Source organism: Tachyglossus aculeatus, chromosome 1 (genome assembly GCF_015852505.1).
Source record: "Tachyglossus aculeatus isolate mTacAcu1 chromosome 1, mTacAcu1.pri, whole genome shotgun sequence".
Taxonomy (NCBI): domain Eukaryota; kingdom Metazoa; phylum Chordata; class Mammalia; order Monotremata; family Tachyglossidae; genus Tachyglossus; species Tachyglossus aculeatus.
The window spans coordinates 35842891-35869249 of record NC_052066.1 but is presented as its reverse complement, the minus strand read 5'-3'; positions in this window follow the sequence as shown (position 1 = coordinate 35869249).

Sequence of the window (26359 nt, the reverse complement as noted above, 5' to 3'; positions counted from 1 at the left end):
CCTTTCTAGACTGTAAGCCCGTTGTTGGTTAGGGACTGTCTCTCTCTATGTTGCCAAATTGTACTTTCCAAGCTCTTAGTACAGTGCTATGCACTCAGTAAATACGATTGAATGAACAAATGAATGAAGCGCTTAACAATGCCATAGTTATTATTATTATTATTATTATTCATTCTTCAGGCTTTTTCTAGTAATTGTCCTTCTCTGTACAAAAATATGGCCTCCATTCTAGCATTTCACCCATTTGGGGTGAGCAATCAAAATAACTCTATCACATGATCAAGACCCTAGATCCCCTACTTGACTAAAACTTTTGTTTCCTCAACATCAGAAGTTGAGCCACCATCTACAGGTGTGTTTGCATTTGATGTAGTGGTAATGGATTGTCCTGAAGCATTAAAACCCCCTTGACAGGAACCTCAACAGGCAACACCACACATTCCAAGATAGCTGTCTGGCCTTAATGGTTCAGTTTGGGGACTCTGGGAAATTATATCTCTGTTGAACACTTGCATTGCCAGCAGATCCTGCCATCTTTAATTTCATTTTCTTAAATTTCCAATATATACAAGTGCTGTGGGGAGGGGAAGGGGGTAGGGCGGGGGGGGGGGGATGGGGAGGAGGAGAGAATAGTAAGTTCATTGTGAGCAGGAAACATATTTACCAACCCTGTTGTACTCTCCCATTTATTCATTCAATCATATTTATTGAGCACTTACTGTGTGCAGAGCACTGTACTAAGTGCTTGGGAAGTACAAGTTGGCAATTAGTACAGTGCTCTGCAAACAAGTCCATATATAGATTTAAGATTATGGAGTATTTAATACACATCATAGATCTATCATTTTCTTGAGCATCGAAATATATATATATATATGTTTGGGATCTTTTTTCCTTTAGTTGCATTTGAGTCGAAAAGTGCTTAGGTTAGGATATATTGGCAAACAAGAGCTATCATCTGAGACTCTTAAGTGCCTTTACTTTTATTGACTATGCTTCAAGTCTCACAGTGCAGCAGCAGGTTTTCTGTTTTAATGAAATTTAAAAGTCATTAAGAAGCTCTTTGAAAAGATAAGCGCTAAAAATTTGAAGCATTCGTGACAGAGGAGGTATACTTCACTTTTCTCAACTTCTTTTTTTAATTCTCCAACAGCTGATTGGGTATTAAGCACATTTAGCATTTGTCAGCTACCTGGATAATGTAGACAAGCTAGATAATATAAATGGATGGCACTGTTCCTTGTGGACTGTCTTTGATAGAGAGTACTGTAATTTTTTTGGACTATCCTGTTTTATGTAGCTATGTTGGGAACTGAAAATGTTTATCCCGTCTTTATTTTTATGATTTATAACACAGTTGTATTCAGAAATCGCACTCAACCCAATGTGAATTCTCCTTGATCTTCCTTGTTAAATCAACAACAGAAGCAAAAATAAATCTCCATTTGTTTTTACCTGCAACATATAGCCAACTCAAGCTGAGGCCTGTTCTACAGAAATCTGTAACTGCTTTTCCTCAAAATACTGAATACTAAGACAATTCCACTACCTGGAAATGTCACCACAATCCTCGTAAAAAGACGTCGTGCAACAAAAACACAAGTACTGCACTAATCCCATTTGCAGCACCTCATGATTTAGACAAAAGAAAGGTTTCCATGGGTTGTTTTGTTTTTAATGGCATTTGGAAGCAGCGTGGCTCATTGGAAAGAGCACGGGCTTTGGAGTCAGAGGTCATGGGTTCGAATCCCAGCTCTGCCACATGTCTGCTGTGTGACCTTGGGCAAGTCACTTCACTTCTCTGAGCCTCAGTTCCCTCATCTGTAAATGGGAATTAAGACTGTGAGCCCCACGTGGGACAACTTGATCACCTTGTATCCACCCCCAGCGCTTAGAACAGTGCTCTGCACATAGTAAGCGCTTAACAAATGCCATCATTATTATTATTATTATTATTACTATGTTTCCAGGCACTGTACTTAGCTCTGAGGTAGACACAAGCTAATCAGATCAGAAAGGGCAAGCAATGTATTACAGAATGCTAAATCTGCTTTCTACTATTGATCAATAAATCAGTGGTATGTATTGAGCTCATATTGTTATGAACACTGTACTTATTGCTCCGGGGACTGAAGTAGCGAATTAGACACTATCTCTGCCCTCAAGGAGATTAAAATCTCTTAGGGGAGACAGAGCAAGGGGGTAATCCCAGTGCTTAGAACCGTGTTTGGCACATAGTAAGCACTTAACAAATACCACAAAAAAATGGCAAGGGAGATAAAATTGAGAAGCAGTAAGTAGATTGGCATTTGAAGAGGAAAATATTGTAGTGAGAAAAGAGTGAGAATTTAAAGCCGTTGGTGTTTCTGTCTAATGAGGAGGTGGATGGACGATAACTGGAGATTCTTGAGGAGTGGGGGAAACATGAATGTTTTTGTAGAATGAGGTATGGACTGGAGTTGGGCTAGGCAGGGAGGTCAGCAAGGAGGCTGATACAGTAATCAAGGTGGGATGGGAAAAGTGTGGGGATTAACACGATAGCAATTTGGGTGGAGAGGAAATGACAGATTTAAGCAATGTTGTGAAGGTTGAACCAAAAGGATTTAGTAATAGGTTGAATACATGATTGTAATATGAATGACTCTTTTAAGATGTCTATTTTGATGCTTTATGCTTCTAGAGAGACACACTATAGTTAGTTGCACCGTTAGTTCAATCACTCATCCTAGCCCGATTGAATTACCACATCAGCCTCCTTTCTGACCTCTCAACCTCCTGACTCTCGCCACTTGAGTCCCCACTTCACTCCGCTGCCCTGATTATCTTTCCACAGAAACGTTCAGGGCATGTCATGCCACTCCTCAAAAGTCTCCAGTGGTTGCCTATCAACCTATGTATCAAGCAAAAACTCCTCACTATTGGCTTCAAAGCTCTCCATCACCTTGCCCCTTCTTACCTCACTTCCCTCTCTCCTTCTACATCCCAGCCCACACACTCTGCTCCTCTGCCACTGCTAACCTTCTCACTGTGCCTTGTTCTTGGCTGTCCCACAGCTGACCCCTGGCCCACGTCCTACCTCTAGCCTGGAATGCCCTCCTTCCTCAAATCCACCAAACAATTACTCTTCCCCCTTCAAAGCCCTATTGATGGTGCACCTCCTCCAAGAGGCCTTCCCAGACTAAGCCCCCTTTTCCTCACCTCCCCCTCCCTTTGGCGTCACCTGGAATTGCTTGCTTTGTTCCCCCCCAGTACTTATGTATATATGTATATATCAATAATTCTGTTTATCTATATTGATGCCTATTTACTTGTTTTGATGTCTGTCTCTTCTCCCCCTCCCCACTGCCTAGACTGTAAACCTGATGTGGTCAAGGATTGTCTCTCTTTATTGCTGTATTGTACTTCCCAAGTGCTTAGTACAGTGCTCTGCACACAGTAAGCACTCAATAAATATGATTGAAATCAATGATTGAACTCCCTGTGCCACCTACTCTACTGTACTCTCCCAAGTGTTTAGTAATAATAAAAACAACAATAATAATGATGGTATTTGTTAAGCGCTTACTATGTGCAAAGCACTGTTCTAAGCGCTGGGGAGGTTACAGAGGTGATCAGGTTGTCCCATGGGGGGCTCAGTGTAAATCCCCATTTTACAGATGAGGTACCTGAGGCCCAGAGAAGTGAAGTGACTTGCCCAAAGTCACACAGTGCACTGCACAGAGTAAGCATTCAGTGCATCCTATTTGATTTAAAACATCAGTCAAAGCTTTAAATAATATGGGTTTTTCACCACAGAGTTGGATTTCGGGTTCTCTTCTGAGATATCATTTCAGGTTTATCATGCAACAGATGACTGTTGGGGTACTGCTTTTGTACAGAAGACTGGATTCTAGTGACACGTACACAGGAAGACATATACATGATTATGAATTACTTTGCAGGTTTACCCAGTGCCCTGACAGTGTCTGAAGATAATTAGAGTTATGTACCCACCTCCATCCGGACACGCTACACATAACCAAAAATATAGAGAAGCAGTGTGGCCGAGTGGAAAAAGCATGGGCCTGGGAATCAGAAGACCTGAGTTCTAATTCCTCTTTCCCTCTTGTCTGCTAGATGACCTTGAAGTAAAGTACCTTTACTTCTCTGTGCCTCATGTTTCCTCTTACTTGGAATGTGACCTGAAGATGAGACAGGGATTGTGTCCAACCTGATTAAGTTAATAATAATAACGATGATAATAATAATAATAATAATAATAATAATAATAATAATGGTATTTGTTAGGCCCTTACAGTTAGGCACTGTACTAAGCCCTGGGGTAGATACAAGCAAATTGGGTTAGACACAGTCCCTGTCCCATATAGGGCTCACAGTCTCAATCCCCATTTTACAGATGGGGTAACTGAGGTTTAGAGAAGTTAAGTGACTTGACCAGCGTCATGCAGCAGACAAGTGGTGGTGCCAGGATTAGAACTCATGACCTGCTGACTTCCAGGCCCATGCTCTATCCACTATAATAATAATAATAATGATGATGGCATTTATTAAGTGCTTACTATGTGCAAAGCACTGTTCTAAGCGCTGGGGAGGTTACAAGGTGATCAGGTTGTCCCTCGGGGGGCTCACAGTCTTAATCCTCATTTTACAGATGAGGTAACTGAGGCCCAGAGAAGTGAAGTGACTTGCCTAAAGTCACACAGCTGACAAGTGGTGGAGCCGGGATTTGAACCCATGACCTCTGACTCCAAAGCCCGGGCTCTTTCCACTGAGCCACGCTGCTTCTTCTTCAAAGTATGCCTACTTGTATCTAACCTAGTGTTTGGAGTAGTGCTTGGCACATAGTAAGCATTTAACAAGTACTATTCTTTTTATTATCATTATTATTATAAATCATAATAATATACACATACAAATAAATTTAAATGTATATTATAAGCAAAACAGAACTTGAAGTCACCAATTTATGTTAGGTAGAAATTGTGTTCACTAGATTGTAAACTCCCTGGGAGGAGGGATCATGCATACTTATTCTATTGTTCTCTCCCAAGCATTTATCTCACTGTTCTGCATGTAGTAAGTGCTCAATAAACAAGTCTGCTGTGTGAACTTGGGCAAGTTACTTAACTTGTCTTGTGCCTCAGTTACCTCTTCTGTAAAAAGGGGATGAAGACAGCCCACGTGGGACATAGATTGTGTCCAGACTGATTAGCTTGTATCTACCTCAGTATCTTCCTCTGCCTGGAACAAAGTAAGCGCTTAACAAATACCAATTAAAAAAAAATTAAAAAACACACAGCAGCATCTAGTTCAGTCTCACCAATTATAAATGCCCTGAAATAAAGTCAAGTCACCTGCCCGAAGTAATCACTACAGCAGCAAAATTCCTCTGGGAAGAATGTACTTTACTTCCCTGGGCCTCAGTTACCTCATCTGTAAAATGGGGGTTAAGACTGTGAGCCCCACATGGGACAACTTGATCACCTTGTATCCTTCCCAGCGCTTAGAACAGTGCTTCGCACATAGTAAGCGCCTAACAAATACCACCATTATTATTATTATTATTATTATTATTATTATAATTATTAATATATGGGAGAAAAATGGACAACAGCACAATGCTGAACTATATGGGGAAGACACAGACCATACATATCTTTACTTATGTATGTGGACATGTGTATAATTTTTAAAACTCCATCATGTCTGGGAAGCAATATCTTCATTTTACTTCAAATACTACTACTTAAAGCTGGCTACAAAAAGGAAAGGAAGTAAAATATGTCGGATTCTGTTGTTTACTCCAGTGATTCCCCAAATATCTGGCTTTCATTGAGCTGGGGAGGAATGTTTTATTTTTTATGGAGACTTTTGTTGTTTCTGCAAGATCGCAATGGGAAGACAAACCCATATCAAACAAATGCATTTCATAAACTCTGCTCTGCATGATATCGTACAATCCCATGGCATAAACATAGTTCTGATAAAAGAAAGAGCCTGTTAAAAGCTTCCTTTTCCAAGCTTCAGTCAATTTCATCACTAGAATTGAACTAATGTCTTGCTAAGTTTTTGTCTGCTTTTAAAATACATTTTAGAATATAAGCTGTCAATGGGTTATTAAATTGGATGGGAGCTGCTATTTTAAAAAAGCCAGCAATTAGAACATAAAATGTTTCATCAACTTCTGAACCCCAATACCTGATACTTTCTGAATTCAAATGTAACCCATTGGGAGCCTGAGCCTACCACTGAGAATGGAATCAGTCACTTGCTTGTAGGGATTGTCTAAACTTTTTTAGGCAAATGGGCTGTTAAATGCATGGAAGAAGCGCTGTAAATATAACAATCGAAGGAAAGTGTAGTTTGAACTGGTTAATTCTATTTTCAAGAAAGGACACATTTTCAGGCAGTTAGGATTGGGAGTGAGTTTTTATGGGTAAAATGACTTCCAGTTTCTGAGAGAACATATTTCTGTCCTTTAAGAGTTGGAGATTGCTGTTTCTAGAAACACTCTTTTTGTACAAGTGTGAGTGAAAAGACTACTATAAAATTTGCAGTTATTTTCAGAGCTCATGGAAATAACTTAAAAGATGCAGGGATCTCTGCAGCCACGGGTGGAGCTGAATGATGTACGGACCATTGGTTCCTAAACTCCACCCTGTGCTATTAGTACTATTAAGATAATGAAAAGCAACACCCAGACCTTGAAGTAAGCAAAATATCAGGCTCCTGGAGAATAAAGAGACTTGGAAGGTGCTCTGCAGTAACATCTCAGCAGCCCTACTGTAAAAAGAGCATGGGTCTAGCAGTCAAAAGGACATGGGTTCTAATCCTGGCTCCATCCTTGTCTGCTGTGTGACCTTCGGCGAGTCACTTCACTTCTCTGTGCCTCAGCTACCTCATCTGAAAAATGAGAATTAATACTGTGAGTCCTACGTTGGACATGGACTATGTCCAACCTGAGCAAAAACCAACCGGAGCAAAAACTCCTCACTCTCGGCTTCAAGGCTGTCCATCACCTTGCTCCCTCCTACTTCACCTCCCTTCTCTCCTTCTCCAGCCCAGCCCGCACCCTCAGCTCCTCTGCCACTAACCTCCTCACTGTGCCTCGTTCTCGCCTGTCCCGCCGTTGACCTCCAGCCCACATCCTTCCCCTGTCCTGGAATGCCCTCCCTCCACACATCCACCAACCTCACTCTCTTCCTCCCTTCAAAGCCCTACAGAGAGCTCACCTCCTCCAGGAGGCCTTCCCAAACTGAGCCCCCTTTCTCCTCTCCTCCTACCCATCCCCCCTACCTATCTTCTTCCCCTCCCCACAGCACTTTTTTATATATTTGTACAGATTTATTACTCTATTCATTTTAGTTATACATATTTAGTATTCTATTTATTTTGTTTATTTTGTTAATGATGTACATATAGTTATAATTCTATTTGTTCTGACGATTTTGACACCTGTCTACATGTTTTATTTTGTTGTCTGTCTCCCCCTTCTAGACTGTGAGCCCTTGTTGGGTAGGGACAGTCTCTGTCTATTGCCGAATTGTCCTTTCGAAGTGCTTAGTACAGTGTTCTGCATACAGTAAGTGCTCAATAAATATGATTGAATGAATGAATGAATTAGCTTGTATATGTTCCAGTGCTTAGTTCAGTGCTTGACATATAGTAATCTCTTAACAAATGCTATTTAAAACTACAAGTGAACAGTGAATGGACATTTTACGGAACTACTGACAACTCCAAGGCTTGCGAGATGGCAAAGAGACACCACCAAGATTAGTATGATGCACATGATTCAGAATTAGATCAACAGCAGCTTGCATTTCCTCATGGACAAACAAAACGGAACCTACAAGGAGAATGCAGATTCAAGGTAAGAAACGTAGGTGACATGAGGTGGGATGTCAAAGGTAAAAAGTCCAGGGATTCATTCATTCATTCAATCGTATTTATTGAACTCTTACTGTGTGCAGAGCACTGTACTAAGCACTTGGGAAGTACAAGTTGGCAACATATAGAAATGGTCCCTCCTCAACAACGGGCTTACAGTCTAGAAGGGGGAGACAGACAACAAAACAAAACATGTGGACAGGTTTCAAGTCATCAGAATAAATAGAAGCAAAACTAGATGCACATCATTAACAAAATAAATAGAATAGTAAATATGTACAAGTAAAATACATAAAGTAATAAATCTGTACAAACATATATACAGGTGCTGTGGGGAGGGGAAGGAGGTAGGGCGGAGGGGATGGGGAGGGGGAGAGGAAAAAGGGGGCTCAGTGTGGGAAGGCCTCTTGGAGGAGGTGAGCTCTCAGTAGGGCTTTGAAGGGAGGAAGAGAGCTAGCTTGGCAGATGTGCGGAGGGAGGACATTCCAGGCCAGGGGGAGGACTTGGGCCTGGGGTCGACGGCGGGACAGGCGAGAACGAGGTATAGTGAGGAGGTTAGCAGCAGAGGAGCTGATGGTGTGGGCTGGGCTGTAGAAGGAGAGCATATACTGTCTACCACCAAACTGATGACTTTTACTTATCATTAAAGAAGCTCTATGTCTTTATATACATTGACAGAACCCCTGATGAATATGGATAGAAGCACTCATCAATCAATCATTCATTGTGTGCGGTGCACTATATTAAGTGGGTGGGAAAGTGTAATCAAATTGGTGGTTTAAGGAGCTTACAATCAAACGTATTTAATGAGCTCTTACTCTGTGCAGAGCACTAAACAGAGAACTTGGGAGAGTATAATCAAATTAGTGGTTAAGGAGCTTACGATCAATCAGTCACACATATTTAAAATGAGATCTTTAATGTGCTCTTATTTTGTGCAATTAAACTTAGTAGATTTGATCACTGCCCTCAAGGAGTTTCAAGTCTTGTTGGGGAGCCAGGTACTAAAATGAGATAGAAGGAAAGAAAATGATCAGGAGAGCAAAGTAAAGTTTGCATTGGAGAGGAGAGGCTGGAGGCAGGGAAGTCTGTGGAGAGGCTAATTAGGGAATAACAAGTGTTTGGGTCATCATGGTGGTGTTTGGTTGGAAGAAAAGGACAACACTATTATGAAACTGCAGATAAGAGGACATGCCAGAATATAAGAACATATACGTAAGTGATCCAGTTGTCTTTTTTCCCCTCAGATGATAGTAATGAGAAGCAGCATGGCTCAATGGAAAGAGCACGGGCTTTGGAGTCAGAGGTCATGGGTTCAAATCTGACTCTGCCAATTGCCAGCTGTGTGACTTTGGGCAAGTCACTTCTCTGTGCCTCAGTTACCTCATCTGTAAAATAGGGATTAAGACTGTGAGCCCCCATGGGACAACCTGATCACCTTGTAACCCCCCAGCACTTAGAACAGTGCTTTGCACATAGTAAGTGCTTAACAAATGCTATCATTATTATTATTAATGCTACACAGTGAGATTCTGAAAATACCTTTCACCCTTGAGAAAGAGGTCATTTAAAGAATTGAAACCTGGCAGAAATGTGGAGGCATTGCATTATTGCCAATCTGGGCAATTTCCCCAGATGGAGCTATGCAAATCGATTAAGTACCTGGACATTTTGGCATTTTTGCAGAATTCTACAGACCAGTAGGAGAACTAATCTTCGGACATATGTACAGGGTTTCTTTGATATGAGACTGTGGCAGACTGAGGTCTTTCTCCTCAGCACTTCTTCTGGACAAAAGATACCTTAGATCCATTCTAGGTGGGCTCATATGTGTGACATTGTCTTCCAGGTCCTAACTACTTATAGATTTTCCCTTCAAGGAATGGGTGAGAATCAGGGAATTCCACAAGGGAAATGCCAATTCTGAGTCCCTCAGACCACTACCAAGGAACCCAATGCAGGCCCAGAGGTTAGAACTATAACTGACTTTTCATATGAAAACAGGAGAAGTCTTAAGGGCTAAATTAGGTAACCTAGATAAAATAATTCCCATCCTGACCTCCTTTCCCTTTCCTCTAACACATTCCCCTCCATCCAAACCCTGTCCTCTCCCGGACTTTCCCATCATTGAAGATGGCACCACCATCCTTCCCATCTCACCAGCTCGTAACCTTGGCGTTATCCTTTACTCCTCTGTCTCATTTAACTAGCATATTCAATCCATTACCAAATTCTGTCAGTCCCACCTTCACAACTTTGCTAAAATCCACACTTTCCTCTCCATCCAAACTGTTACCACATTAATACAATCACTCATCCTATCCCACCTAGATTACCGCATCAGCTTCCTGCTGACCTCTCAACCCCCTGTCACAACCCACTCCAGTCCATACTTCACTCCGCTTCCAGGATCATCTTTAATAATAATGATGGCATTTGTTAAGTGCTTACTATGTGCAAACCGTTGTTCTAAGCATTGGTGGGGAAATACAAGGTGATCAAGTTGTCCCACATGGGGCTCACTGTCTTGATCCTTATTTTACAGATGAGGTAACTGAGGCTCAGAGAAGTTAAGTGACTTGCCCAAGGTCACAGAGCAGACATGTGGCAGAGCTGGGATTAGAACCCATGACCTCTGACTCCCAAGCCCGTGCTCTTTCCACTGAGCCACACTGCTTCTTTTTATAGAAACGTTCAGGACATGTCATCCCCCTCAAAAATCTCCAGTGGTTGCCTGTCCACCTCCATATGAAACAAAAACTCCTTACCATTGGCTTTAAAGCACACCATCACCTTTCCCCCTCTTACCTCAACTCACTTCTTTCCTTCTACAACCAAACCTGCACACTTTGCTCCTCTGATGCTCACCTTCTCAATGTGCCTTGATCTCGCTTATCTCACCGCTGACCCCTGGCCCATGTCCTACCTCTGGCCTGGAATGCCCTCCCTCCTCAAATCTGCCAGACAATTACTCTCCCCACCTTCAAAGCCTTACTGAAGGCACATCTCCTCCAAGAGGCCTTCCCAGACTGTCCCACTTTTCCTCATCTTGCACTCCCTTTTGCATCTCCCTGACTTGCTCTCTTTGCTCTTTGCCCCTCTTCCTGCCCCACAGCAATTTTATTTATTCATATTGATGTCTGTTTATTTGTATTGATGTCTGTCTTCCCCCTCTAGCCTGTGAGCTCATGGAGGACAGGGATTGTCACTCTTTATTGCTGTAATGTATTTTCCCAAACACTTACTACAGTGCTCTGCACACAGTAAGTGCTTAATAAATATAATTGAATGAATGAATGAATGAAGGGTTACCTTTCTTTCCCCCCAGACACATTCTCCCTTCCTATAAGTGTCCCAGTGCAGCCTCCTCTGGTTCATTTCCTTCATCCACTCTGGAAGAAGCCCGATTTTCCAGTTCACCCCCTCTAGTCCGTAAGCTCATTGTGGGCAGGGAACACATCTAGCAACTCTGTTATATTGTGCTCTCTCAAGTGCTCAGTACAGTGCTCTGCCCACAGTAAAGCTCAGTAAATATCACTGATTGATTGATTGATCACCGCCTCCAGCTTATTCCCTCAGTATTTTCAGAGATTAGAGTGGTGCTATTGCCAGTCCACATGATCACTTTTCCCACACTCTGGGTAGGAAGACTTGATCCTCAGGAACCTAGTCTCTGGGCCCAAACCTGAGGAAACCTTTCCTTACTTCCTATCCCAACATCACTCAGCCCCAACTCCTAACTTAAAATATCCAAGAAGCTGCTTCTTCCCATTTCACAAGCACATTCCTCTTTACCATAGTTGAAAGAACACGGCAGTGGAAGTCAGAATACCTGGGTTCTAATCTCAACCCCGCTACTTTCCTGCTGTGTGAAACTAAACGTTCAACTTCTCTGTGCTTCAGTTTCTTTATCTGTAAAATGGGGATTAAATACCTGTTCTCCCTCCCTCTTGGACTGTGAGCCCTGTGTGGGATAGGGACTGTGTCCAATCTGTTTATTGGACAGACACGGGCATTGTGCCACTCTTTCAGCTCATCAAGACTGAAGCCAGGTTCCCAGAAATTGGAAAGGTGGAGACGTAGATGAGTAAGTGCTTAAGTACAGGAAGCCTATCAGATCCAAGTGATTTCCCATTTTTTTGTGGGCTTTGCTGTGGAAATAGCTTCTATCAAATTGGAGTGAAGATTGAGTGAAGGCCGCTGGTGGCCCATGAGACCAGATTGATGGCCATCTTGGTTTTCAGACTCATCCATCCCACCCAGCAGAAAGCCCTCAGTGAGTGGGAAGCATAGACTTGGGCACAATGATAAACTTTGAGTAGGGTCCTTACTGGGTTTACCCTGGCAGCAGAGTCTTGGCCTATGGGTTACAATACAGACCATGAATCCTTGTCCCACACTCATTTTTGAGGATCTAGACCTGCCTAGGGCCCCCGGAGACCTCCAATCAATCAATCAATTGTAATTATTCATGATAAAATGCAGGATGGCCTAGTAGATAGAGCTTGGGCCTGAAAAGCAGAAAGACCTGGTTTCTAATTCTGACTCCCCAGCTTGTCTGCTGTATGACCTTGGGCAAGTCACTTCACTTCTCTGTGCCTCAGTTACCTTGGCTGTAAAATGGAGATTAAGACTGTGATATAATCTGTGCCAACCAGGGCCGGTCATAGAAGCCCAGAAGAATGAAGACACACTGGGAGCTCACGTTCTTGCAGTCCATGTTGCAGAAGCTCCTACGGTGGGAGATAGAGCGAGAATGAAGGTTTCTATTTCCAAACCACTCTGACCCCAAGACGTTTAATGAACCCTAAGATGTTCACCCAACAGCTCAGTCAGGAGTTGCGGGAGAAAAGGGCAGGAGTGATGTAAACTGTGTCCAAACTGTTTAGCTTGTGTCTACCCCAGTGCTTAGTACAATACCTAGCACACAGTAGGGCCTTAACAAATTTCATTTCAAAAAACAAAGACAGCTAGCCCTATTCCCTCCCTGGGGATGAGTTCTGTCTCTCCTCTATCCCACAGAGGGACTCCATCCCATCCGACCTTCACCTACTCCATGGGAAAGAGAACCACGGTTGCAGCTTGAGGCTTCCACCAAACCTTGGAAAGACTGGTGTCTGCTGGAGCAGTCGCTGTGGCTAGGACTGTGTTCTTCACTCTGAGCCCCAAGGAATCTGAGATTCTGCTTCTCGAGCCACAGCACCCTTCTAATTTTGTTTTTATTTTAGTTATTTTTCTGGGTTGTGTTTGCATGTTTCATAATGCCTGATGTGTCCCTTCTCACATTTAGTCTTAGATTGTGAAATTTCTGAGGAATAGGGGCCAAGCCTAGTCCCAATTGTGTATTCTCTCCCGGCACTTAGCACAGTGGTCTGCAGTGACTGTGGCTATGGTGCTGAGGGATAAGCGCTTAGTACAGTGCTCTGCACACGGTAAGCACTCAATAAATACGATTGAATGAATCAGGTTTTTCAGAATGGAAGCCAGGAGAGAAGCAGCATAGCATAGCAGATAGAGCACAGGCCTGGGCATCAGAAGGTCTTGGATTCTAATCCTGCCTCTGCCACTCGTCTGTTGTGTTACCTTTGGCAAGACACTTCAGTTCATTGTGCCTCAGTTACCTCATCTGTAAACTGGGAATTGAGACTGTGACCCCAGTGTGGGAGAGGGACTGTGTTCTAACCCCAGTGCTTAAACAGTGCTTGGCACCTAGTAAGCGCTTAACTAGTACTATAATTATTATTATAAACTTGTATCTACCTCTGCAATTAGTACAGTGTCTGGCACATAGTATGTGCTTAAAAAATACCACTAATAATAATAATGATAACGATAATAATAATGTTGGTATTTGTTAAGTGCTCACTAGGTGCCAAGCACTGTTCTAAGCACTGGGGTAGATACAAAGTAATCAGGTTGTCCCCCGTGGGGCTCACAGTCTTCATCCCCATTTTGCAGATGAGGTAACTGAGGCACAGAGAAGTTAAATGACTTGTCCAAGGTCACACAGCTGACAAGTGGCAGAGCCGGGTTTAGAACCCACAACCTCTGACTCCCAAGCCCGTGCTCTTTCCACTAAGCCATGCTGCTTCTCTATTACGATTATGACTATTATTATGACTAGTATTATTATCATTAGCTTCCCTGCACCCTATACCCACAGTACCTGCTCACCCAGAACATCTGGTGTGGGACTTTTTCTTATACTGGGATTGTATTCGGGCTGGTTCTGGGTTTTTTTTTCTACACTGGCTGCACCCTGGGTTCACCCCCCAAAACTCAAATTGAAATATTGGCCCTCTAGGTCCAGCAATAAAGCTTTTGACCTGAAGAGAAATAATTAAAGATCAATAGAAAAATGCTCCATATTTAAGATTGTGGGAAATCCCTCCCAGTGTGATTCTCAATCACCCAAAGCATTAACAGATGAATGATTCGCTGTTCAGTAATAAAGGGAGCAAATGTTTTGTAGAAGTGCCATTTTCATTGCATTTTAAATCAAGAATGTACTTAAGGTATTAAATTAAACTTTCCTTGGCAAATTTGATACGCTTAAGTGAATTTAGTCTACAGTTTCAGAGGGTTGGGTGTTGAAAATTTAAGCAATAGGACAGTTTGTAAATTGAATTAAAGACCAAACTTGTAAGGCTTTTTGTGTGGTGTATGTTAAGTGCTTACTATGTGTCAAGCACTGTACTAAGCGCCTGGGTAGACTGGACATAGTCCCTGTCGCATGTGGGACTCACAGTCTTAATCTCCATTTTACAAATGAGGTAACTGAGGCACAGAGAAGTGAAATGACTTGCCTAAAGTCATACAGCCGACATATGACTGGCATTAGAACCCAGATCCTTCTGACTCCCAGGATCCACTAGGCCATGCTGCTTCACTAGAAATGCTTAAAGGCCTGACCAGAATATTAAAGTGCAGTTTGGTATTAACTTTTTCTGGATTTAGCCATTCCAAGATCAATAAAAGTGAACATACTTTATTGCCTTGTGGGTATTGGGGTAGAAATTTTGCTAAATTTAAGACTTACTGAAAGAATCAAATTATAGTTTGTGTATGTATTTGCTTGTTCTGCATTAGGCAAAGTAAAGGAGTAACAAAGATATCACTGCTTTTTCTGAAGCTGATTGAAATTAAGTAATAAATTGTTGTCCCACACAATACAATGTTAGAAGGTACTTATTCTGTAATTCAGAACCCTTTGAGAGGAAAATTGTATAGATATTAAGTTCTAGAGACAACTGTGGACTGGCTCTGTAAAACTAATGAAGGTAGGAGGATTGAGGAAAGGATGAAATGTCATGGTGAAAAGCAAAGGACCTGTGTGGGCGTGGGGAGGTGAAAAATGGAGAGCACCTGCAAATTTTTGAAAGTTTTATGCAACCTGAAGAAATTACTTCAATAAGGAAATGTGACATCCTTCTCTTGCTTTTCATTGTAATACTTTCTTTTCTGTATGTTGTACCCTGCCATGCTTTGGGGAAGGAAATTGGTACTTTATCATTCACAATTTCACTTTCCTGTGTCTTTAACATTTCCTGAAGCTGTATCTGCTGTCATCAACTGACATCCTGTTGTCAGATATTTTCTTCATTTCTTTCTTCTCCCAGTTTATCTTTACCTTGGTAATTTCCTCCCATTTATTCCGCTACACAAGATATTTCTAATGCTATTTCTTCTTTGACATTTTTTTCGTCACCACTTGAGTTGTCTTTGATCTCTGCATTTTCTCATACTTGCTCTCCACTTCTCCACTCCCTATTTTCCATCATCCTCCCTTCATTAATCTTTTGTTTGAAGAGAAAAGACTGCCTTAGTGCTTACAGTTTACAGTTCAACAACATCCAAATGATGATTTGCAGAATATCTTAGGAAAGATTTTTTAGGTCAGTCTTGTTCATAACAGTTTTAAGAAAAAAATCAATTGGGTTTCCTTATGCTGTCAATTCTTTTTATTATTTCTCAAGGTTACTTTTAGAAATCCTTCCAGTTTAGTTTGTAATGGTCCTGTATGTTTCCAGTCTTTCAGTTAAACATTATGTTCAGGTACAGAGGACCCTTTCTGCCCCATGACCAAGAGGGTGTGTTAATGCCTTGAGGTTGGTCAATAAAACAATTTTAGAGCCATTTTAACACACATCCTTGACAAATAAAACTGGAAGTTGGTGTGCATCACCTCATTCATCAAACTATAGGCTTTCAACCTAATTATTCTAGGCATTTGTGACTTTTATTTATTTATCACACCTTGCCCTTTTCCCACTTAACAACCACCTAACAATGGCATCTACCTCACACAGCTAAAATGAAGGTGACAGCTAGTCTTTTCTGTCATTGGAATAGTTTCACTCACAGACTGTGAAGTAAGACATACTCTAGCAGCAGTAACACTTTGCTCAAAGTCAGAGACAGATGGGACCACTTCAAGAATCAAAGTGGTACTAGAATTTCCCAGATTGCAAAGGTAATAACACTTTTACTCTTCAGACTGGACAAAACTGAAACAATCCCACCATTACTACATTACTAAAATATATAAGGAGATTCATAACCATGGTACAGGATCATATTTTCAAAAAAAATATGGATAGGGTTTCTGAGATTGTACTCAGTGTGTCTAGGTCAGGTGAAACACAATACAGAGTTAAATCTAAATTGCCAGTTTAATCCTAGATGGATTCAGCACTGATCAAATGTTGAATAATAATAATGATGGCATTTATTAAGCGCTTACTATGTGCAAAGCACTGTTCTAAGTGCTGGGGAGGTTACAAGGTGATCAGGTTGTGCCACATGGGGCTCTCATTTTACAGATGCGGTAACTGAGGCCCAGGGAAGTTAAGTGACTTGCCCAAAGTCACACAGCTGACAAGTGGCAGAGTGGGGATTTTAACCGATGATCTCTGACTCCAAAGCCCATGCTCTTTCCACTGAGCCATGCTTCCGGCTGTTACTGGAAAACCCACCTCCGGTGGCTGAGAACTCCCATGTCGTTCCCCTCCATAGCAAGGAACCCCAACCCCATGGCTGGCCAAATAACCTCCCCCTTCCCACTTGGGGAAGAAGTCACTCCATCCGTTAGCCCACCAGGAAGCAGACTTGGTACAGGTTGACTGATTTGGTTATTTATACACTCCTAATCCTCAGCCTCTTCTATGACAGTGCAGCATGAAGTTTCCTAGTCAATCCAAAGAAACAGGGAGTGAGGAGGCAGGTAGCTTCAAGGATGGTCAGGTGACCTTCTTCTGTTGTAATTTGTCCTTTATGTGAACCCCCATCGTTTGGTCTCAGTTGCTTTCAACCAGAGGCTTTTTTTCCTGTGCATCCTCCTGAATCAGACTTGCTTTCTTCTAATGACCTGTATTCTCTTCCACTGCAGGTGACCTTTGCCTGTTTTGCAAACCTGGTTTTTCATTTTACACCTGGCCTTTCGCTTTACACCTTATCTGCATTTCTGACTTTTCCACCTTAAAATCTTCTTTAAAAATCTGGCCTCCTTCCTTACATTCTCTAGCCCTACAGGACGCATTGCCTGTAGCCCCCATTTTCAGTGTGGCTTAGTGGAAAGAGCCCGGGCTTGGGAGTCAGAGGTCGTGGGTTCTAATACTGGCTCTGCCACTTGTCAGCTGTGTGACTTTGGACAAGTCCCTTAACTTCTCTGTGTCTCAGTTGCCTCATCTGTAAAACAGGGACTCAGACTGTGAGCCCACGTGAGACAACCTGATGACTTTGTATCTACCCCAGTGCTTAGAACAGTGCTTGGCACCTAGTAAGCGCTTAACAAATACCATCATTTTTGAGAAGCAGCATGGCACAGTAGATAGAATGCAGGCCTGGGACTCAGAAGGTTATGGGTTCTAATCCCAGATCCGCCACATATCTGCTGTGTGACCTTAGGCGAGTCCCTTTACTTCTCTGGGCTTCAGTCACCCCATCTGTAAAATGGGAATTGAGACTGTGTCCACCCCAATTTGCTTGCATCCACCCCAGCGCTTAGTATGGCGCTTGACACATAGTAAAACACTTAACAAATGTCACAGTTATTACTATTGACATCTAGACCAAAGATGTACTGACAAGAATGTAAATTTCAAGTAGCAGTCAACTCTCTTAAACTCTTTAGAAAAGGCAGTACTAGAGAATGGTTACACTACTCGGAAATGTCCTTCCTTGTCTTGCCTGCCCTCAAAGAGAGGAAAGGGGGACTTCAGTTGTGGATCCTGCTATTTTAAGAGGTGTCTCAATTTCTGGTTGGTCTGTCAATCATATTTATTGAGTGCTTACTGTATGCAGAGCACTGTATAACAGTTCTTCTTGTTCTTAATAATAATGATGATTGTGGTATTTGTTAAGTATATTGTACAGTATAACAGAGTTGGTAGACACATTCCCTGCCCACAGCGAGCTCATGGCCTAGAGCTAGGACAGAGGTGGGATCTCCAGTGGATGGAAAAGGGAAGGACAAAGAGAAGCGGCAAGTTTCTGAATTGTTCTCATTGCTGCCGTCTATCTCCATCTCTGCCACTATTCTCCGCCTTTGTTGTGTGTGTCATTGCTGCAATCCAATGTACAAGTGGTGTCCACCTCAGCCAAGGATGGCAGAAAAGGAGAATAAAGAAGAAGAGGTTCCTTCCCTTCTGTGATGGCAGTGATAACTGCTATAGCTGTGGCAGCTGCCGTAACATAACTGAAATGATGAGTTCCATGTGTATTTGGAAACTCATATTTTTGTTCAGATTTGAAGCTCCCACAAATGTCCCACACCAGGCCAATTCTATGGTTGCAATAGTGCTTTTTTATAGTATTTAAGAGAAGCAGCATGTATCAGTGGAAAGAGAACAGGCTTGGGAGTTAGAGGTCATGGGTTCTAATCCCAGCTCTGCCACATGTCTGCTGTGTGACCTTGGGCAAGTCACTTAATTTCTCTGAGCCTCAGTTACCTCATCTGTAAAATGGGGATTAAAACGGTGAGCCCCACATGGGACAACCAGATCTCCTTGTAGCCCCCTCCAGTGCTTAGAACAGTGCTTCTCACATAGTAAGTGCTTAACAAATGCCATTATTATTATTATTACTATATGTCAGGCACTGTATTAAGCAAGTAGGGTCTCATGCCCGCCCAGCTTCTCCTCCACTCCTCCACCTGCTTCTGTGCGTACATCACCATCCCCGTGATTGTCAAGTTCCCCTTCCACCACTCTGGTCAAATGCAAGACCTTGATGACCTTACCTTAGGCCTTTAAGTTGGGAGAACAGAACCACAGATGTGAGATCATCCCACCTGAAGTAGGATTTCTGTCCACCTTCTTCTTCTTCTTCTTCTTCTTCTTCTTCTTAATAATGATGATGATTGTGGTATTTGTTAAGCACTTACTATGTGGCAGGCACTATGTTAAGCAGTGGGGTAAATAGAAGATTATCAGGTTGGACACAGTCCGTGTCCTATGTAGAGCTCACAGTCTTAATCTCCATTTACAGATGAAGTAACTGAGGCAACGAGAAGTGAAGTGACTTGTCCAAAGTCACACAGCAGACCAGTGGAGAAGTCAGGACTAGAACTCAGGTGCTCTGATTTCCAGGCCCATACTCTTTCCACTGGACCATGCTGCTCCTTTTACTTACTTACTATGTGTCAAGGCCTTTACTAAAAGCCCTTGGGCAGAAGAAAGTTAGGACAATCATAATGATGTTCTAGCAAATACAGCACTGTGTGTTTTATCTTCTTTGCACTCCTCTCTCCCCTCTTATATTTACAAATTTGGGATTCTTCTCTGAGATTGATTAGAGTCCTGCACAGAGGGAGGGGACAGAATGAATGATTTCTTGAAGTCTACCCAATCCTCTAATATTATGGTACTGAAAATGTAAATACTAATACTAATACTAATAATAATGGCATTTGTTAAGTGCTTACTATGTGCAAAGCACTGTTCTAAGCACTGGGGGGGATAAAAGGTGATCAGGTTGTCCCACATGGGGCTCACACTCTTAATCCCCATTTTACAGATGAGGTAACTGAGGCTCAGAGAAGTTAAGTGACTTGCCCAAGGTCACACAGCAGACATGTAGAGGAGCCAGGATTAAAAACCATGACCTCTGACTTCCAAACTCAGGCTCTTTCCACTGAGCCACCCTGCTTCTGTGATGGTAAATGCAAATAGAAGTAGCTTCAGAGCAGGGTTTAAATTCAAAATTTGGTTGACTAAAAAGGGAACAAAGAAACCATCACATGGATTCATGTACCACTTTTGTGTTTCCCCTCTGAGAATCAAACTAGTCAGTGCCTGTGTTATGCTTCAACAGACTCATTTATTTATAGGATTTAGCTATTTACAAATGAATCTGTCATAAGCTTTGTCCTCACGTTACACTCTTTCTTGTGCTCTGATCAGCTCTCTTTTAACCAAACTGCTTGTGAATATTATTTCCTCTTAAAAAACAAAACAAAACAAAACTCTCCCAACTCCAGTTTAATGTGAGGTAGATTAAGGAGTTCATTAAATGAACAAAACAGTTTAGATGAAAAATGGAAGTGACCTATTGGAAGAAAATTTCCTTTCAGCATGAATGCATGCAACTGTTTATCTAAGTCTCTTACCTAAGTTCTCAGAGGGACCATAAGGGGAAAGGAGAATGAGACTAATGGTTATCAAAGTATGATTGCTAATATAATCAATCTAATGCAAATGTCAAAAAGCAGTGGTACTATTCACTTGCTCATGGTTTTTTTAAATGTTTTTGTAGCCCTAAATTTGCTGTTCAGTTTATATAGAATAATAATGATAATAATTACTAATCTTGGTATTGGTTAAGTGCTGGAGTACGTAAAAGTGAATCAGGTTGAACGGAGTCCCTGTCCTGCGTGGGGCTCCTAGTCCAATTAGAGGGAGAACAGACACTGAATCCCCATTTTACAGTTGAGTCAACTGACACACAAAAGTTAAGTGACTTGCCCAAGGACACTCAACAGGCAAGCTGCCGAGTAGGTATTAAAACCCAGGTCCTCTGATTCCCAGTGTTATTATTTCTCATCTTACTATTGACTTGTGTAATTTTCTGTCCCTAGAGAAGTAACTTAGATGCATAGAATGAATCCAGACACAGATCAAGGAGCATTTGTAACCTTTTCAGTAGAGCCAGAGAATATAAAGATCAGGGTTAAAGCCACTGATATGAACAATTGAAATGTTTGAAGTCCAGCCAATATATTGCTTCTTCCGAAGTGAACCAGATGCAGACAGCTGAGGCTCTAGATAGACAGTTTTAGAAGGTAGGGATGGCTTTGGTTATATTCCACGAAAGAGAGTGCGCCTGAGCAGCTATTAATTATGATACTTGTTGCTTTCTGTGAACCATGCATTGCACTAAACGCTAGGGTAGATGTGTGATAATTAAGTTGGACAAGGTCCCCATCCCATAAGGGGCCTCACAGTCTAAGATAGAGAACAAGTACCAAATCCTCATTTTATCTAACAGGCACCCCAATTATCTTATATCTACCTCAGCACTTAGTACAGTGCTTGGCACATAGTAAGTGCTTAACAAATGCTATCATTATTAATGATCAATCAATGAAAATAAATCCTATTTATAGGGTGCTTACTGTGGGCAGAGCACTTAACCAAGTGCTTGGGACAGTACAATATAACAGAATTGGTAGACACGTTCCCTGCCCATGAATTCACAGTTTAATGATAATAATGGCATTTATTAAGCACTTACCATGTGCAAAGCACTGTTCTAAGCGCTGGGCACTGTTCTAAGCACTGGCGGGGAGAGAGACATTGATACAAATGAATAAATTATGGCTCTACAAAACTGCTGTGGGGCCGGGGGTGGGTGAATTAAGGGTGTAAATACAATTACAAGTGTGACACAGAAGGAGTGGAAGAAGAGGAAATGAGGGCTTGGTAGGTGAAGACCTCTTGAAGGAGATGTGCCTTAAGGCTTAGAAGGTGGGGAGAGTGATTGTCTCTTGGATTTAAAGAGGGAGGATATTACAGGTCAGAGACCGGACGCGGGTGAGAGGTTGGCAGTGAGATGAGACAGAGGAACAGAGAGTAGGTTGGCATTAGAGGAGTGAAATGTGTGGGCTGGGTTGCAGTAAGAAACAGTGAGGTAAAATAGGAGAGGATAAAGGGAGTGAGTGCTTTAAAGCCAACGGTAAGGAGTTTCTGTTTGGTGTGGCATTGGATGGGTAACCACTGGAGGTTCTTCAGGAGTGGGGAACACGGACCTGAATGTTTTTGTAGAAAAATGATCCAGGCAGCAGAATGAAGAATAGACTGGAGTGGGGAGAGACAGAAGGCAGGGAGGTCAGCAAGGAGGCTGATCCAGTACTCAAGATAGGATAGGACAGGTGTTTGGATGAACATGGTAGCAGTTTGAATGGAGAGGAAAAAACAGATTTTAGCAGTGTTGTAAAGGTTGATCTGACAGGATTTGGTGACTGATTGAATATTTAGGCTGAATGAGAGAGATGAGTGACGATAAGGCAAGGTAATATGATTGTGAGAGTGGGAGGATGCTTGACTACTGTTCCCCCTGCCCTTCCCATTGCTCCAACTCACTCCCTTTGCTCTAGCCCCCTCCCTGCCCAACAGCACTTGTTTATATATGTACATATTTATAATTATAATTCTATTTATTGCTATTAATGATGTGTATATATCTATAATTCTTTTTTGTTTATAATGATGCTACTGATGCCTGTTCACTTGTTTTGATGTCTGTCTCCCCCCATCTAGACTGCGAGTCCATTGTGGGCAGGGATTGTCTCTATTTGTTGCTGAATTGTACTTCCCAAAAGCTTAGTACGGTGCTTTGCACACAGTAAGCACTCAATAAATACAATTGAATGAATGAATACTGTGACAAGAACATCCTGGGGAGGAGTGGGTTTGGGTGGGAAGATGACGAGAAGCAGCGTGGCTCAATGGAAAGAGCCCGGGCTTTGGAGTCAGAGGTCATGGGTTCGAATCCCAGCTCCGCCACGTCTGCTGTGTGACCTTGGGCAAGTCACTTAACTTATCTGAACCTCAGTTCCCTCATCTGTAAAATGAGGATTAAGACTGCGAGCCCTACGTGGGACAACCTGATCACCTTGTATCCCCCCAGCGCTTAGAACAGTGCTTTGCACATAGTAAGCGCTTAACAAATGCCATTATTATTATTATTATTATTATTATTATTATTATTATGAGGAAACTGAGCCCCAGTGAAGTTAAGTGACTTTCCCAAGGTCATAAAGCAGGAAGGTGCCAGAGTTCATATTAGAATTCAGATCCCCTGGCACCGAGGTCAAAGTTCTTTACACTAGGTCACACTAGGACCATGAGGGAACAAGAGGGAATGTGTGTATGTCAGGTTGTGAAGAGGTTACTCAAACAACTTATGTAAAATGAACTTGGTTGCCTGGAAAGGAAGCTTAGTAACTACCCTTGAAATGTTCAGACGTCAGTGCAACCACAAGCAGGACAAGTGTGGGAGATAGATGGATAGGGATATTTTAAAATGTGCTCAAGCTTGCCAAATTGGAGATTCGCCTGAGAAACAGACCAGCAGAAAGCATCACATTTGACAACAGCTTAACTTCATTATTTCTACACAGAGCTCCGTATCACCTAAGATAGCTGAATAGAATCCTCTTCAAAACTAATAGGGTTTTATGTTTTAAGAATCTACTATCGTTAATAACTATTAAGGACTTTTAAGGGTGTTGTTTTAAAATGTTCCATTAGTTTTATGAAGTATGATCTGGAAACCTGGCTTCACGAGGCTAAGCTAACATTCCTTGTATAGAGTTGTATCTAAATCAGTGTTATAACTACTCGGTTGCCAGGAGGAAAGGAGTGAATGTTTAAAATAAAAAGATTAATAACTCAGAGCTAATACATTTTTAATCATTTTAGAAAAGATCGTATTTAAGTTAAATTACTATCTAGGTAGGGAAATTATGGCTAGGGTATGACCCCTGAATATCATGGGTTAGGTTTTGAGGTTCCTCTTTAAACGAGGAAACTGCCACTATTTGCAAAAACTCCTCTAGGTCAATCAATGGTATTTATTGAGCATGTACTATGAGCAGCCCCCTCTCAATCAATCAATTAATCAATCATATTTATTGAGCGCTTACTCTGTGCAGAGCACTATACTAAGTGCTTGGCAAGTACAAGTTGGAAACATATAGAGACGGTCCCTACCCAACAGTGGGCTCACAGTCTAGAAGGGGGAGACAGAGAACAAAACAAAACATGTGGACAGGTGTCGTCATCAGAACAAATGCAATTAAAGCTAAATGCTCTATTTATTTATTAATGATGCATATATAGTTCTAATTCTATTTATTCTGCTGGTATTGACACCTGTCTACTTTTTTTGGTTTGTTGTCTGTCTCCCCCTTTTAAACTGTGAGCCCATTGTTGGGTAGGGACCATCTCTATATGTTGCCGACTTGTACTTCCCAAGCGCTTACTACAGTTCTTTGCATACAGTAAGTGCTCAGTTCATTCATTCATTCATGAATTCTTTCAGCACTTAGAACAGTGCTTTGCATATAGGAAGTGCTTAATAAATGCCATTATTATTATTATTATTATTCATTCATTCAGTTGTATTTATTAAGTGCTTACTGTGTGCAGAGCACTGTACTAAGCGCTTGGGAAGTACAAGTTGGCAACATAGAGATGGTCCCTACATAAATATGATTGAATGAATATGACATTACTAAGGGTTCTCGGCCCTTTATCCCAGGTGAAAGAGCCTCTGGAGTCACATTAGGACTCTGACAACCTCTGCTGGGCTTTATTATTATTATTATTATTGTTGTTGTTGTACTTGTTGAACACTTCCTATGTGCTAAACACTGGTCTAAGCAATGAGGTAGAAACAAGCTAATCTGGTAGGACACAGTCCCTGTCCTATGTGGGGCTCACAATCTTAATCCCCATTTTACAGATAGATTAACTGAGGCACAGAGAAGTGAAGTGACATGCTCAAGACCACAGAGCAGACACATGAGAAGCAGCTTGGCTCAGTGGAAAGAGCACGGGCTTTGGGTTTGAGGTCATGGGTTTGAATCCCAGATCCGCCACATATCTGCTATGTGACCTTGGGCAAGTCACTTAACTTCTCTGAGCCTCAGTTACCACATCTGTAAAATGGGGACAAAGACTGTGAGCCCCACGTGGGGCAACCTGATCACCTTGTATCCCCCAGCGCTTAGAACAGTGCTTTGCACATAGTAAGTGCTTAACAAATGCTATCATTATTACTATTATTATTATTATATGGTGGAGCTGGGGTTACCAACCAGGTCACTCTGAGTTCCAGGCCTGTGCCCTAGCCACTAAGCAATGCTTCTAAAATCCTCCAGTTTTCCTGCTCATCTAACACAGGTTTGCTCATTGCTCCCCAAATCTCTGCATCCCCATTGCTGCCACCACCTTTAAACTGAAGCCCGGGTGTCTTCCCTAAAGTGATGGAGTCAGCAGAATCTTGCCCACTACCACATCCTGGGGCTGCATAAAGGAAGTTTATAGAGAAAGTACTCTCCCTCCTGTGGGTCCCCCTGTCCACATGTCCGTTGACACTCAGAGCTTCTCCTCTAGCCCATACAATAGGCAGACACCAAGATCTGGGATTTTTAAATGATATTTATTAGTCAGTTACTTCATGCTGCTGCCCGGATTATCTTTGTCCAGAAATGCTCTGGACATATTACTCCCCTCCTCAAAAACCTCCAATGGCTACCGATCAATCTGCGCATCAGGCAGAAACTCCTCACCCTGGGCTTCAAGGCTGTCCATCACCTCGCCCCCTCCTACCTCACCTCCCTTCTCTCCTTCTACTGCCCAGCCCGCACCCTCCGCTCCTCCACCACTAATCTCCTCACTGTACCTCGCTCTCGCCTGTCCCGCCATCGACCCCCGGCCCACGTCATCCCCCGGGCCTGGAATGCCCTCCCTCTGCCCATCCGCCAAGCTAGCTCTCTTCCTCCCTTCAAGGCCCTGCTGAGAGCTCACCTCCTCCAGGAGGCCTTCCCAGACTGAGCCCCTTCTTTCCTCTCCCCCTCGTCCCCCTCTCCATCCCCCTGTCTTACCTCCTTCCCTTCCCCACAGCACCTGTATATATGTATATATGGTTGTACATATTTATTACTCTATTTATTTTACTTGTACATTTCTATCCTACTTATTTTATTTTGTTGGTATGTTTGGTTCTGTTCTCTGTCTCCCCCTTTTAGACTGTGAGCCCACTGTTGGGTAGGGACTGTCTCTATGTGATGCCAATTTGTACTTCCCAAGCGCTTAGTACAGTGCTCTGCACATAGTAAGCGCTCAATAAGTACGATTGATTGATTGATTGATTGATGCTAAGCACTGTGTAAGTGCTGTGGTAGATACAAGATAATCAGTTTGGACACCGTCTCTGTCCCACATAGGGCTCACAGTCTTAATCC